Source organism: Rattus norvegicus, chromosome 2 (assembly GCF_021556685.1).
Source record: "Rattus norvegicus strain SHRSP/BbbUtx chromosome 2, alternate assembly SHRSP_T2T, whole genome shotgun sequence".
NCBI classification, from domain to species: domain Eukaryota; kingdom Metazoa; phylum Chordata; class Mammalia; order Rodentia; family Muridae; genus Rattus; species Rattus norvegicus.
In genome coordinates, this window is record NC_141535.1 from 102,137,509 (window position 1) to 102,153,310 (window position 15,802).

The 15,802-nt window shown below is 39.1% G+C and overlaps 1 long non-coding RNA gene across 14 annotated transcripts in view; it reads right to left on the bottom strand.

Annotated features, from left to right (window-relative positions):
- LOC147996184 (uncharacterized) overlaps nt 1-15,802 on the bottom strand; it is a 99,137-nt gene that overhangs the window by 49,139 nt on the left and 34,196 nt on the right. For 5 of the 14 annotated variants that reach the window (XR_015671357.1, XR_015671370.1, XR_015671363.1 and 2 more), the window contains one exon: nt 13,624-14,365. The exons of 8 other annotated variants lie outside the window; for them this stretch is intronic. This is a non-coding gene — a long non-coding RNA (uncharacterized LOC147996184). Of the gene's footprint in view, nt 1-9,408; nt 9,502-13,623; nt 14,366-15,802 lie in introns of those variants that run through there. One more of the 14 variants, XR_015671376.1, reaches the window with a different exon arrangement.

Below are 15,802 nucleotides of genomic sequence, written 5' to 3' on the forward strand. Positions count from 1 at the left end.
TTCCTTTTAGATATTACAAAAATAAGGTGATACTAAAAATTGTTTGAAATTTTTGTAATTATGCATTAATAGTGTCTGGATAATAAAGATAAATAATATAAACATATATGATGTTGTGAAATTTAAGTTGGAATTTTAGGCTTTAATAAGGCAAACTGAATGCAGACTCACTAGATTGAAATATTTCCCCCAAATTATTAGCAATTCTGAAAACTTTATAAAGAAGTTTAAATAACATGAGCTGCAGACATATATGAAATGATATTATTGGGTATAAAATGTTGGGTGTGGCCTATGAAATAAAAGGATTCTAAAAATAGAGACTTCTGCTCAAGGAGGCAGTATATGCTTATGCTACGTTTGTCACTAGGCAGGTATCGGGCAATAGGGAAATTGTGGGACACTGTTCCAGGGGTGGGGAAGCGCAACCTGAGGTACAGGAAAGCCAGAGCTGGCTTGGGAATCCCTGGGCTTCCAAGGAGGCCAGGGCTGTCAGGAAGAGCTGAGAACTGAACTGGGGCCTACTGGCTGGATCTAGCACAGGGCCAGGGGAAAAGGGGGAAGCTCTGGCTGGTCCAATATGGAGAGTCCTTAGCTTGTCAGCCGTTGGCCTGAGCTTGGCTTGGCTGTCACGGCTGGGAGCACAGGGAAGCCTTCTACAGGAGATTAGATGGTGGCTCTATAGGCAAGGCCTTCTCCATGACACCCCGTGGGAGGTCCAATGAAAAGAGGCAGTCCTTGGTTTTAAGGCATTTATTGTCATGACAGAAAGTGGATCAGTAAAAGCATAACCCCCTTCTTGGGATTGGCCTGTGGTTAAATACCTTTTGCAGGGAGGAATGTCTGGAAAAGAAAGCTTATTGGCTAAGCTCTTCATGCCTTTAAGTACCTCATTAAAATGGAGATCTGTCTTAAGCCTATATAACCACAGGTCAAGTCCTCAACATGTGGAGAGGCTTGGATTATTGCCCTTATTTGATTGATGGTCACAAATCTGGAGGGGGGTGGCTATTGACAGGGGCCTGGTGCCTGGGGTCACTGGGATTTCTAGCCTTAGCTCAACCAGGAACCAGGCTGCCTTTCATGGTCACACACAGACACAAACACAGACACAGACACACAGACACAGACACAGACACAGACACAGACACAGACACACAGACACAGACACAGACACAGACACAGACACACACACACACAGAGACAGACACAGACACACAGACACGCACACACACAGACACACACACACACTCAAACTCAAACTCACACTCATACAGAGTGGCTGAATAATATTATGGAAGCAGTCTAAAGTTCTTTCTTTTCTGGTGACTTGTATACAAACCATCATAGCCTTGCTCCAGCACACACATCTTTATCAGCACTTAATACAATGGTTCCTATGTAGTGGACAAACATCCATCAGTGCTGATTTGGTGAGTTGGGTTTCTATTGATCAGACAATCAAGTTATGAATATCAAAGTATATTCTCTGTTCTCTTTAAGAGCATTTGCCAGGAACTGTTTATATCTTGTAAGATAACTTTGGAGTTTTCATCTATATCCATCCCTGTGGCATACTAACTGAAAGTTAATTAAACAAGTAGAATACTGCCAGCCATATACTTGTGTGTCGATGAAGAGAAATGGTTTTGTTCACTGAGCTCCAGCACAGAGGTACAGCCTCACATTGACACCTTTTTAGCAACAGCAATGACTTGGCAGTCTCTACTCATCCTGATTCTTGTGTGTGTGTGTGTGTGTGTGTGTGTGTGTGTGTGTGTGTGTGTGTGTGTTATACACTCAGAACTTGGAAGCGAGTTTTCCTTTGTAGAAGTAAAAGCACAAATTTCATCCACTGTTCCAAATTCTGAATGTAGTTTTTTCTTCAAAGATTTTAACTGGTCCATTTTCACTTTAACAAATGCATCAGGGAAAACTGAAGCTAGTAGAAAAAAGAAAGAAAATGAATTGGATGCTTAAAAATATATTTACAGTGGGACTCATGCTTATGTAGCTGCTTAAAACTGATTGAATAAGACTGACAGCCATTTTTCTTGGTTTGGAGATAGACATAGTGCATTTATTCAAATAGACAGAGTGAATAGGGCTCATTCCAATGAAATAAGTTTGAGATGTAACTAAGAATAAGTCTATAAAATGGCCATAGACAATGGACAGAGCAAGTTCAGTCGTAACTCAGCATATCACTTAAAGAATGCATCAGCAAGGTCACAATAAGGTGTGTAACTTACAGATGAGAATCAGTGACAGGTAGTCACCATCCAAAGTCATCTGTACAAGACAGTCCCCAACTATTTGATGATGTTCAAGGACTGCACTGAGCAGAGGTGAGTATATCAGCAGGAGCCAAAGCTCCAGCTCTGGGATCTCTGGGAGGAACAGACTGTGGAGCTGAGAGTGAGAAGACCACTGCTCATTCAGTATCCCCTCCAAGAAAAAGGGAAGTTATTTTAATTGGCTATGAGCACAACCCAAGGGGTTCTAGGAACTATGCAAAACTGCACATTCCCGCACATAGAGAGAGGCTTATGGTGAGATAGGTACTAGAATCATGTATTTAAATACTACCTATTTCAAAAGATTCCATGTTTATTAATTCCACTGTAATCCCTCTTCCCAATAGCACCTCCACTAGTCTTCATATGTAAACAACTTGAGAAAACAGAATCACACCATTGTATTTTTGTGTTTGTGTTTGTGTGTGTGTGTGTGTATCTGTGTGTGTTTACATGTGTGTATCAGGGATTTCACATATTCAGGAACAAGCCATGCAAAATTTTAAAGCATGTTTTTATATGTGCGCATGAATGTGTGTGTATGCAGCAATAACTCAGGTTGAATATCATGTGGATCTAGATGCGAAAATGTGTTTGTCTCTTCCTTTGTTAATATGGACAAGAAAAAAAAATGACTTTATTTCCACCTCTGCTTCTTGTTAAAATAACCATGTCAGAGATGACACTGAGATTAGGAAATGTAAATGTTCTTATCAGAGAGAGAAAAGTATGACATAGAACAAAGTAGACTAAGCTCTCGGCCTCATGTTTAGCTTTGACACTCAAGTAGTAAAAATATTAAGCTCACTGAACCTTAGGAGTGTTCACCTTGAAAACTTCAGACAATAATAAGTGTTTTATAAGTTTGACACTGCTACTACATAGAAGGTGTACCTGGTGTCAGTAGTAAGTTTAAGGCATAGGGAAATTGAGACTTCTCTAGTTTAGTTTTGCAGGTTCTTGTCAACATCAGAGAAAGAATTTAGAGATAAAACAAAGTAAGGCACTGGAAGGAAATTTTATTATAGGGAAAAAATATAAGCTTAAAGACTAAGTGCAACCATTTCAACATAGTAGTATCAAATAGGAGTTTGGATAGAGGGCCTTATGGGCGAACTATAAAGAGAGGAAAAGGAGAGTAATTTCAATTATTGGTCAGGATCTTTGGTGTTCATCTGTTTTTTATGTCATGGTATCATGTATACTGTGCAAATAGCCAATCCTACAAGGCTAATTGTATAAAGAAGCTATTACAATAAAGAATAGCTAGCAGTCATCCTGTGGTTATGTTGATTCCAGCCAGTTTTGAGTCTCTACTATTTGAAGAGTCACATGGTATTCTGCAGTAAAGCAGTTCTGTGTCTGTCCTAGACACTGGTCACCATGAAGGCTTCTTCCTTTGCTCCTTTCTGTAGCTAACTTACCTTATAACAACTAAAATGTTGGTGACAGTAAATGATTGGCAGTGGTGTTACATTAAGCTTCTAACTAGGAATTCAGGGGGATTATGATCACTTGTTTAGAAAATACGTTTCACACATTTAGGGGATGTCTACTATAGCACCAGTGTGGAGGTCAAAGGACAAATTTTGTGGGTTATCTTTTCCTTCTACCATATAGATTTGGTAATCAGTATGATAAGGTTCTGTATTTTGGATCCAGAAAGTGAAATGCTGCATTTGAGGCAGGATAAAAATATGTTTTAAAGACTAAATGAAATAATATCAGGCTTTCTAGAAAGTGTCCTTATGCTCATGGAAGTGGGGTGGGGGAAGCTGACTAATGGAAGGAGAGGCTTAAGTGGAGAATGTATGGGATGATAGGGCAGAGGATATCTGGCAGGGAAAGGAACACCTAGCATTAATGTGCTTGGGGTATGTGAAACATGTGGAAACCTACCATTCCAAGGTCTTTCTAATATAGATATGTGTGTTATATATTATTATATATCATTTATCGCATATTTTATATTGTATATTATACATTGTATATTGCATATTACATATATTGTATTAAATTATATATTATATATTTATTATGTATTATATATTATACATTATATATTAGTCATATTTTTTTCCAATAGTAATCTTGAACAGAGTTACTCTACATGGAGAGATTGGGATGGGGACAGTGATCCTTTCAGATGCCATAACTTATCAAACAATTACCCAAGTGCCACATGTGGAATATATTCCTTTTGAGTTGTTATTCAGAGGGAATCTCAGAAACCAAGAAAACAACACAGGTCGTTCCACTAGAGCTTGATGATAGACTCATTTTACTGAAAACTCTGCACCATTTGGTAACAGGACATGGAAAATTCAAGTTGGTAAAATGTAGTAACTTCCCTCCTGCTAGGTAGCTTTTATGCTCCCAAAAGATGCGTTGTAGGATGCTGGGGCAAAAGAAGTCAGCTTTGAAACATGGAAGCTACAATAATGACAAGCTTGGTAAGATATACCTATTGGATCAATGATGACATGCGTTCTATAATAGTAACCAATCACTTATGGATTAGATTTAAGGCCTACTCTGTAGAAGGTAACTCACGCATTAGTGATGCAAACGTGGTTAATAGTCCAAGGTTGAGGAGGTGACAGGTACTAGAAGAAAGTGAAACAGTATTGTGTTGTAGATTGGTTCTAATGCTATTTGTGTTCATTTGGCTCCCAAAATCACATGGGAACCTGCATGTCTGCCTGTAGGATATTGAGGGTCTCTGTCCCCAGTTGCATTGGATTGTTAAATAACATTGCAGTATTAGGCCAATGGCTGGGTAAGGAGACAAAGGCAGGACTTTTAAGTTCCCAGACAAGGGACACAGGAAGAGTAAAAGAATCACCATTGCCTGGAAAGGAATAAGATGCAGCATTGAGAGCTATAGAAGAGAGAGCATGCAATCATGTGAGAGCTGAGAATAGTGGCCCATTGGGTCTTGGGTAGCAAAGATGCAATATAGATTTTAGTAAGTAATAATTTAGGAGTATCTAGGGGTAGGCATTAGCAACGTGGAAGTTTGGAAGTGATAGAGCCATTGAGATGTTTATGGCATATTAAATATAAAACGGAATGTGTGTCTTTCATTCAAGAATCCAGAACATAGGGCAGATAACAGGGAGCACATGATGCTGCTTTCAGGCGATTGGAGCAGATTAACCACCTACCACTACAGTATTGTTTTGCTAAATAAATATAGTATCAAAATGCTTCCTAAATACTTACCCTTAGAACCATATATTAATGCACTTCTCTGTCATTATCAGAGAAACTTTTCTTTACCACTGAGGAGGGAAGACCTACAACTGGTCAATGTACAGAGTCTATAGAGTGCTCAGCCCCTGGTGAGACATCTATTCTATACATTTCTCAAAAATTTCAAGAAACATTGTATAAAATGGGGTGGAAAAAGTCTAAGAGCCAAAGACTGGGAGCACTTGCTGTGAGATAGTGATTTCTGTACGTGACATGCACCATGCCCTGAAGAACTCAGAGCAGCAATGGCTGCCTGGACAAACCTGCCGAAGATCAAACTAGTTAACACCCCAACATAGGTGGTGATGGTAGGTGGTAGGGAGGGAGATCCAAGAAACCTGACTTTTGACTGGAAAAGTTGCTGGCAATTAATGTGGTAAGAGTTTCTATAACAATTTTATTTAAGAATGTGGTCCCTAGAAAGTTGTTCATGCTCCAGTGGATGGCCCTCCATCAAAGCACAGTCAACATAAGTTGGACTCAATGAGTTATTTAAAAAATTAAAAATAAAAGAGGGCAGGAAGTTGGGCAGAAGATCAGGAAGAGTGAGACCTTTGAGGAAGTGGGTGGGACATGGTTATGCATATCAAAATGCATCCTAATGGAGTTCTCAATGAAAATCTAAAAATATTGAGTTAAAAGCTAAATTTTCTTTCTTTTACTGTCCTTATCTGATGTTCCTGGATGTTGCATTGATTTTACTCATTTCATCCTTAAAAGTTTAATAATCAAATGAAGATCTAAAATGTATATTTAAAAAATAATACTAACTACTAACTGCAGACATGTATTCAGTAAATTGGGCTAAGTTGATAAAGTCCTTATTTCTTCTTATTTTCATAAAAAGGCATTATATTTTGGCTTCAAAATGCAAAATGCTGCCTTTGAGACAGAATGGAGATAGGCTTTAAAAGCTAAATGAAATGAATAGTCTTGCAAAAGCAAAGAAGGAATTTTTCACGAGTCCCTGGGAACTAGCAAAATTGCGTCAGAACTGTTGTTTTCAATAACAAGCTTTATTACTCGGTTAAAATACTCCATACAAGAAGCCTTCTATGCCTTTCGTGTCTCTGTAAGGAAAATTAAAACAGAACACACAGCACTGGGGCCAATTTGTTTCCAAGGAAGTCAATTATTAATACAGTATTTAGTATTTAATGAACTCAGCCTATGTATGTGAAATGCTGCAAAGAGATCTTCATACCAGCTGAGAACAGGTGTGGATACAAGCTTTGCCCGTATGTTTACCAGCTGATTAGTACCCATTAAAATGATAATAATCTAATAAAATGACTTTATATCCAGTGAAAGCAGAAGCACCCCTGTGGGTTAGGAAATGATTTTTAATCTCCCTTGTCAGGCCAGAGGTAGCACAGAAGCCATAAGAACCCAAGGCACCCTGAATAGTACAAGTTTCTAGACACAGGCTTTCTTCTGCAATCCCTATCTCCTACAGGGAGACATGCCCCATAAAGTCACAAGGGTTTCTTCTTTTCATAAAGTCTCCTATGGCAAGAGAAGCCAGCATCAGAGCCTTAGTAAATAATTGATACCACTTTGCCTGCCTTGAAGACTAGGCAAAGCTGGGAGTGCCTTAGGGACTGCACCGCACACCATGGGGATTTCAATGAGCTCTGAGTGATTGCTAAGTTTTATGTGAGTTTTCTCTGACCAAGAATCTTGTCCCTCTTATTCAGCAAAAAACCCTTTGAAGGAAATACAGAGTATAGGCTGCATACAGGTGACTCAGTCACCATTGCGTTTGCCTTTTGGGTGACCTGCACTTTCCAAGGCTGGGTTTAGTACCCAATGGGGCATACACTATTCATTTCATTGACTTCCTTCCAAAGAACTGATAAAATTATAATAGATAGAAGGAAGTTGGGGAGTAGGATTACAGTTTTATTAATTTTACTAGTAACAGATTCCCTGCGGCTATTTGAGCTATAGGGAGAAGGCACGGGAAGAAAAACACATGGGGAGGGTCCCAAAAAACTGAAGAGTTTTGTGAAAATTGAAGGAGAAACAGCAGTTCTCATCTATGTTCCCTGAAGTACTGAGACTACATAAGGGAGGTCACCAGTATTGCTTTCTTGCACCATCCTCTGATGGGTGTAGGAGTTGATACAGAAAATACACACAAAGGTAGAGGTGAGAATGTCACCTCCTGCTCTAGGAATCAAAGCAAGGACCTCAAGGACCATAACCCAGTCTCTCTAAAAAGGATTCTCTTTTGGTTAGCTCCCCCACACACTGTTTATTGACTTCTGCTAAATCTCTAAGTCTAGGCTGTCAGAGAAATATTAGTTTTTCTTCTATGAAGGTCGACTAACATTTCATTGAAATCTTTTGCTTCAGCTTACAGACTTGAAAACAGGTCAGGTACCAAAAGGGTAAAAAAGTAAAAATCCCAGATTGTGTGTGATATGATTGCTTTTGAAAATGCACAGCCCAGTACATGTGACTTCCGGTGCTTGTCTGTTCACAGTTACTTATATTTAATCTAGAGAAAGTGAGGACAGTGAATTAAGAATTCTTAGACTTAGCTTAGGAAGTTCCCTTGATCCCAGAGAAGTAGGCAGAACTGGAGCAGAGGCAAAACCAAGGGATAGTTACAGCACACTTCTAGTTCAGCTCTAAAATGTCTGATGCTGCCTATTCCAGTCTTCACCTTTGCTGGATTAAAAAGTAAAATTACAAGCTAGGAGTGGTGTATAAATCCTTTAAATCCCAGCTCTCAGAAGTCAGAGGCAAGCAGAACTCTGAATTTGAAGCCATCCTGGGTGAGTTCTGGGCTAGTTGGGGTTATATAGTGAGAACCATCTCATAACAAAGTAGATAAATATAAAATTACAATGGAGCCTCTAGTAAGACACAAAATAATTTAAAACAGATTTTTGTTAAGAAAACCTGAAATTAGCATTAAGATTTAGTATAGAAACATTGAATTTAGGTAATGTAAGATTTTTTTAAATGTAAACAAGTTTGTCTTTTTATAAGTAATGTTTTGTGAACAAATTATTGAAAGGAATAAAAGGCTTTTATAAAATATACCTGATTTGTTAGATTGATGGCTCCCCAACTGTGTGGGAAGCCACAGGAGAGTTGAGAACAGGAAGAAACCTTCCAGGTAATCAGATCTCTCTGGGAACCAAGAGCAACACAAGGTTTTGTACTTCAGTTCTGTATGTTGAATAAGTATCTCACCAAAGGAGAGCTCATCTTTTGAGATTAGCTCTTTACATAAGGCAACCAACCACAAACTATGCCTTGGTTGGTTCCTAAATGCCCCTGCCTGCAGGGGCTTCGTAATTTACAGGAACCGAGGGGGATCCAAGCCTGAGGAGGAATGAGCGAGAAAGAGGAGCGGGACCAAGCAGTGTCCTTGTCAAGGTCTGTTTATTGAGAGGATTGTACAGCATTTAAAGCTCTGAAGCAGGAATTGTAGCAGGAACTGAAGCTTAGGGAGGGGGAGAGTACTGGGAAGTGCTCAAGGACACAAGGTGAATCATTAAACTGCAAGACAATGAGGCAACAGTCTTCCGGGAACATGTTCTTTGAAAAGGTCAAGCCCTTCTCAGGAATCTGCTCAGGGCAGGGCTCTAGTTTTGCCTAGTCCGGCAGTCCGGTTCCTGACACCTAAAGCCATGTCTTAACTGTGAATCTAAGTTTTGGGGGGGGAAGCCATGAAATCACTCCAAGGCTGATGCCATGTTTCTCATCAGTGTCATTCCTATTGGAAAAATTCTCCACATTCACTACAGTCAACATGCAGATTCTATATTGCTTAACTAGAAAGCCTTTGTGGTATGCAGTTGCCTTGTCTGGTGTTTTGGACTCTGGCATTTCTACTCACTTTTTAAATTTTGTTTACTTCTTTTATACTGATTGATATCTCTTGTAGTTTCAAGGAAACACCGACTTTTCCATTGCCAGGCACCAGCCAATCCTAAGAAGGATGATGAAACAGTTATAATACATTTTTTTCATCATAATTTACCTCTTGGACTTTAGGAAAGGTCTGTTGTCAGACAAAACACAATAATCATAAATTGTAATGCCATACTTTTATATGATTTGGTTTCAATAAGTTATAGAAGATATGTCCCAGACTTCCCAGAAACCAAAAGTAGTGGTAGAAAACGTAGCTATAGGAGACAGCCACACCTTTGACTGGAAGGTAACTAGAGCTGCCATTGGGATTAATGGATTCTAGATTCTAGTTGAGTCTTTTTACTCATGAATCAGCATGTTATCACACTCCAGTGAAATTTAGCAGTCAGCTACGCCCTCTACCTGAGTTTTTAAGAGTTTTGTAGCTCTAAATCCAGGTGACAAATCCAAAGTGAGCAGTGTGGGATTTCCAGACTTATTTCAAAAAGATAGAAAGGGTGGCTTATATCAGATACCCTAAAGTAAGAGGTTTTAAGATATCCCTGACCATGTGTGTTGGCCATGATGTGATATTCCTTTCTAACTCCCCTCATAGACTTTCCACCTATTCCTCTCATTACATGGTGCCCAGGCTCCTGATGGGTTTCCATTTCCTCCAGTTTTGCAGTTGCCAAGACTAAGTCTCCTTAGAGGGAAATGGTGGGTCATAAACAAAGAACACAAAACAATTTTCATTTCACGATAATAAAACTCTAAAGAGGGAGAGGACATAATTTCCATGTTTAATCCACAGTGGGATATGTATCTATAGATCAAGGATCATAAATAGGTAAAAATAGATTCTGAAATCACATAACTGTAAGTCAGCACTACCTCTGGATTCCACAAAGTGTCAAGTGCTCCCACTTAACAGCTAAGGGAATATTACCCGAACTGGTGTCCGGTAATTATAGTCCTAATCACAAAGGAGGTAATAAATTTGTACCATAGTGAATTTAGACATTTTAATTCTATTTAGCTATCAAATTTCCAGGAAACAGTGTGTTTTGAAAATGTAAATAATCAGAAAATCAAGAATTTGTTTAAGAAAGAAAAAGAATTCTCACACAGTATTTTTGTACAACTTTCTCATTATGCTGGACTCATTCTGTCAGCAGAAGCTCTCTGTAAAATAGAGGAGAAAAAAATCTTAACAATAACACACACGTGCTATGAAAGAGATGAAGCAGAAGATTAAGCAGGAAACACAGATATTTTATTGCCCTAAGGCATTACTCATTTTCCTGACACATTATGTTTTTAATTAAAATTGCATGTGAGTTAATTAAAATGTTCATTCGGGCACCTTTTTTTTTTTCAATTCTACTTACATGGCCTTGTTTCTCCTTTACTTTTATGCTAAACCTTAGTTCCATTTTAATCCTAGTTTTACTGGCTACAAATTTAGTTTATATATTAATTTAGCTTTAAAAAACTAACTTGAGAAAAGCTAATTCTTAAATGACCACAGAAAGTAGAAGATGCTGGCGAGGTTATTTTGCATTTCTGGTGCTTAAACTAAAGTTTATGAAACTGGCATCGAGGAAAAGTGTTTATTTAAAAATAGTTTTTAAGGTCATATGATTCATTCCATGGACATGTTTATTCATCCAAATTCTATTGGTCTGGAAAGCATTAGTGCTTAAACCAATTGATTATGTAACATCACCTTTTTGTGATTAAATTGATTGATTAGGCAACTAGCAGACAATTATCTAGTTCCAGCTGAAAGTGGCTGAGCGGAACCCTGTGAAAGTACCTTTGAAATGCTGGTATAGAAACACAGAGAACCTGGATATTGGGGAAGTTGATGCTGGATTGTGAGTGCAGCTAGGCTGGGTAGGAGGCCAACTACTCCTTTGCCAACAGAGGCAGTTGGTTAAAAAAAGAAATATCATTTGTGAGAATCCCTAATTGAACTTACTGGGTTATAAAAAAACTACAGGGAATTAGATAAGATCATATTAAGGGAAAATTATGAGAAGTAGGGGTGGAAAATGACGGATAGACATAAACACATTTCATTGTATGGGTGTATGAAATTCTCAAAAGTAGAGAAAAAAGAGGATTAGGCAAGAAGAAGTAAGCTCTGGTGGGTCACATGTGTCCTATGGGACAGTTACTGAAGAGCCTCCAGTTTCACCAAAGTACTTCCCATGAGTTCCAAGTCTTTACTATGCCTCAGAAATAGCCAGTTCTTTTCCAGTTACCTAAAATAAAATTTGAATAATTTTAAGTAATAAGATGTCAGTAAACCATCATGCTTCCAAAACGTCATGTGGTAAAAGACTGTGAAACCAGTAGGAGAAAATATAACAGAGAACCTTCAAGAAACTGATGGTAGGCAGTGACTCTAACACTACTTCAAAAGAGGATACGACAAAGGCAAAAGGAGACAAATGAGATTATATCAAACAAAGTGAAGCCTGCAGGCATGTATTTTATCTCTGTGATCAGGATAATGATAAGAGGGGGACATCTCTTTCTGGACTCTCTATAGGGTGTAGGGCAGCTCTGACATAGACTGCTGTAGCTTGTGGTTACTTCTCACCCTTTGTCTGAACAAATGGTAAAGATTTTTAAATATCACTGTGTTGGTTAGTTTGATATCAACTTGACAAAGGGGAAAGAGGTCTATAAATTGAGAAAACACTGCCGTAAGATTGGCCTATAGACAAATCTATTGAGCATTGCCTGATTAATGATTGTCGTGGGAGGGCTCATTCTACAGTGGGTGGTGCTGGGTTGTGTAAGAAAGCAGGTTGAGCAAGCCACAAGGAACAACCCAGTAAGAATCCTTCTTCTACAGTATCTGCTTCAGTTCTTGCCTCCATTTTCCTGCCTTGCTTGAGTTCCTCTCCTGACTTCCTTCAGTATTGGACTGTTTACCTAGAAGTATAAGACGAAAATAACAATTTTCTTCTCAAGTTACTTTTGGTCTTGTCTTTATCACAGCAATAGAAACCTAAGATAAGCTTTGTGGATGATAATCTTTCATTCTTTAAAATGAAGAGATCTAAAGATGAAACGGATGAAAACATCTACAAGCATGGTACCAATAATGAAAATACTCAAGGAACCCAAAAGCCTCAATAGCAAAAAGTAGCAGTTGTATTTTATATTGTAACAATGATCTGAAAAGGCATTTCTTGAAAGAAGATATAACAATGCCAAACAAAGACATAAAAATGTTCAACAGCATTAATCATCAAGGAAGCCCAAATGTTATACTCAAAATGAGGCATTATGTCATCTCAGTGAGAATGGTAATGGTAATAACAACAAATGCCATTGAGGTGAGACAAGGGGGTCCCAGCACATTGTTGTTGAAATGTAAATTTCTCTCATCATTATGGAGAACAGTGGGAATGTTTCTCAGAAAATGGTAAATAGAACTAACTACCACAGGATCTTGCCAACCCACAACTGGAAAAACATCCAGGGAAATGAAATCAGTATATAAAGGGACTAGCAGTCTTCTCCAGTGTTTATTATGGCACCATTGAAAATGGTCAAAATGTAGAATCACCTAAGGTTGCTTGATAAATGAATGGATATACAAATTGTTGCATATTTTATAATGACCGGTGTTAACCCCCAAAATGGAACCCCTTCTTTAAGGCAGCATGGATAGAACTATAAAGTAAAATAAGCCAGACATGAGTACCATGCCTTCTTTGCTTCCTCAGGTATTTCGTTATAGAAACAAACAAGCAAACAAAAAAACTACATTAATATAAATTTGACAATGCAGAAACCACCAAATACAGGTCAATTGCTTATGACACTTGACAGAAAAGAACTTGGCCAGAGAAGAAAAAGCTAATATTGAGGAGACTGAAAGAGAATTTTGGAAAGCAGCCAGGAAAACACTGTGACCTTGAACAGCAAGAAGAGTCCAACAGTAACTGAAGCCTTAACTCCAGTTCCCAGTTGATAAAGGACTCCACACTTCTCACATGATAAAGATGACTGTTGACCCCCATCACAGCAGAACACCTTGAATTCTGACTGTATGAGAACTCCACAGTCTCATGTGTTTTAAATATGACTGAAAGAACAGGCTGGTCCAAGAGAAGCAGAGAAGCTACTCTTAAACCATGTGGGGGGTGAGAGAAGAAGGAGACCAAGCAAGATTCTATTGTCAAGGTCTCATTTATTGGAGTGAACGTTACAACTTTTAAGGCTTTCAGGTAGGGGGAGTGTCCTTTGTGAAACACAGAGGAGGGGGAGATGAAGATATAGACAGTGATAGCTGGAGGCAGAGGTCAGGTGGTAGACGATGATGAGGTCAGGCGATGGAGACACCGGGTGTTGACTCAGGAGATAACTGGTATCTGCTCGAGCTGAGGCATCCCTTGAATGTTATCTTCCTGTGCCGTAAATTCATGGGAGAGGCTTTGTCCAACAATCTTAAGACTTATGGCAGTCATCTTAGGGGTGAATATCTGTGGCCAAACAGCCCAGAGTCACCTAGTCACTTTGAGCCATAAAGTCAAAAGGCGGCTAGGCCCAAATCCAATATGGCTCCGTACAGGGTGTGACCAACCACTACTCGATTGGATTTAAAGCCCATGAGATGGATGCCAGGCCTGACATTGCTTGGATAGTCAGTAATCTATAACTAGATGGGCACGGACCTAGATGAAAATCAAATACCATTTTTCAGCTAAAGCAATGTGGCAGTAAAATGACTTCTAATGACATTCTTCTGTACTCATAGATCAGTTCTTGCTCAACCATCATCAGAGAAACTTTCTCTTGTAGTAGGTGGGAATGAATATAGAGACCCACAACTGGACAATGTTCAGAGCAACGATAAACATTCAGTCCTAAATATGATGTCTTCATCAAACCCTCTTGTCAGGACTCTGGGAATTCTGCAGAAGAAGAAGTGGAGATATTCTAAGAGCATGAGGGGAAGGATGACACCAAGAAAGCAGTCTACCAGATACAATGGTGCTGACACACATGTGAACCCACAAAGATGGTGGCAACATCGAGGGTCTGCAGAAGTCCAAGTCAGACAGAATTCTAGCACAAAGAAGGGGCAGTAGACATGAGTCCCTGTTCTTAACACAGAAGCTATCTCCAATTGGCAACTGCTCAAAAACTGGAGTTTTTCCCAGTGTCTCACTGGGCATACAAACCATAGTTAAGGGAAGGCCCATGCCAGCACAAAACAAATTCAAAGGTTTATTAATGTATTTATATATTTATTTAGGCTCACAATGATTTGTCCTCCCCACCCACAGCTTATTTATCTTTGTCCTTTCTTATCTATTATGATTTCTAACAGACAGGGAAAGGGGACTGTGTGTGTGTGTGTGCTTGTGTGTGTGTGTGTGTGTGTGTGTGTGTGTCCATGTTTGTGTCTTTGTGTCTGTAAGTATTTTTCATGCTCTATTTTGTTTTGCTTGCTTCATTTGTTTCACTGTAAACCTGCCATTCTACCTGCCTTTCCTTCACTGCAGCTGGAGAATGCCTCTTTCCATGCTTTAAAATGTGAAGCTGGAAGAAGTTATAGCTCCACATAGAGATCTCCATGTCCTTCACATTAGCACAGTGACTTTAAATATCACCTGTACATATACACAAACATACACTAGAAACCTAGAGAAAGTCGTCTTTCTGGCTTACAGCCTTGTAAACACAGCTCCTTGTGCCCCAAATTTTACTGTTGCTGTATTTATTCCTTTTTATCTGGAGAAGACAGCCAGAGAAAGAGAAAAATGTTCATTCATGCTGTAAGCAACAGGACTATTATGGGATCTACAAAGATTTGTTTTCCATCCAATGACCTTGAGTTGATGGTGATCACTGATACCATGGTCCCCTCTATCATTTGAGATCATGCTATAGGACCTGGGAAGGGTCTTTCTGATCCTGTGCTGTAGGAACCATGACTACTGCTTCTACAGGTCCAAGCACCCCCTGCCTAAGGACCTAAGGACCTAAGGAGCAAGGAGCAAGGAGCAAGGAGCAACTCTTTACATCGTGTGACACACTTCTGTGGTTAGTGATATCACAATAGATTCTGTCATTTGTACTTAACCCATGGGACTGGGGACAGTTCTTTTCATATTCCATACTACCAAGACTGAAGTATCTGCTGCTACAATCTAAAGGGACATCAAGACTCAGTCCATGGAACCTGAATACATGCAAGTTTGGAAGCTTACATGTATCTGAACTGGGATACGGAAAAGAAGGGAAAATCAGAAAGCCCATAAAGATGCCTAGGACTTCAGAGTCTGGAGACCAGCCTAGGGGTAAATATCTAACTTTTTCTATTCAGTACAATAACTTATTTTCAA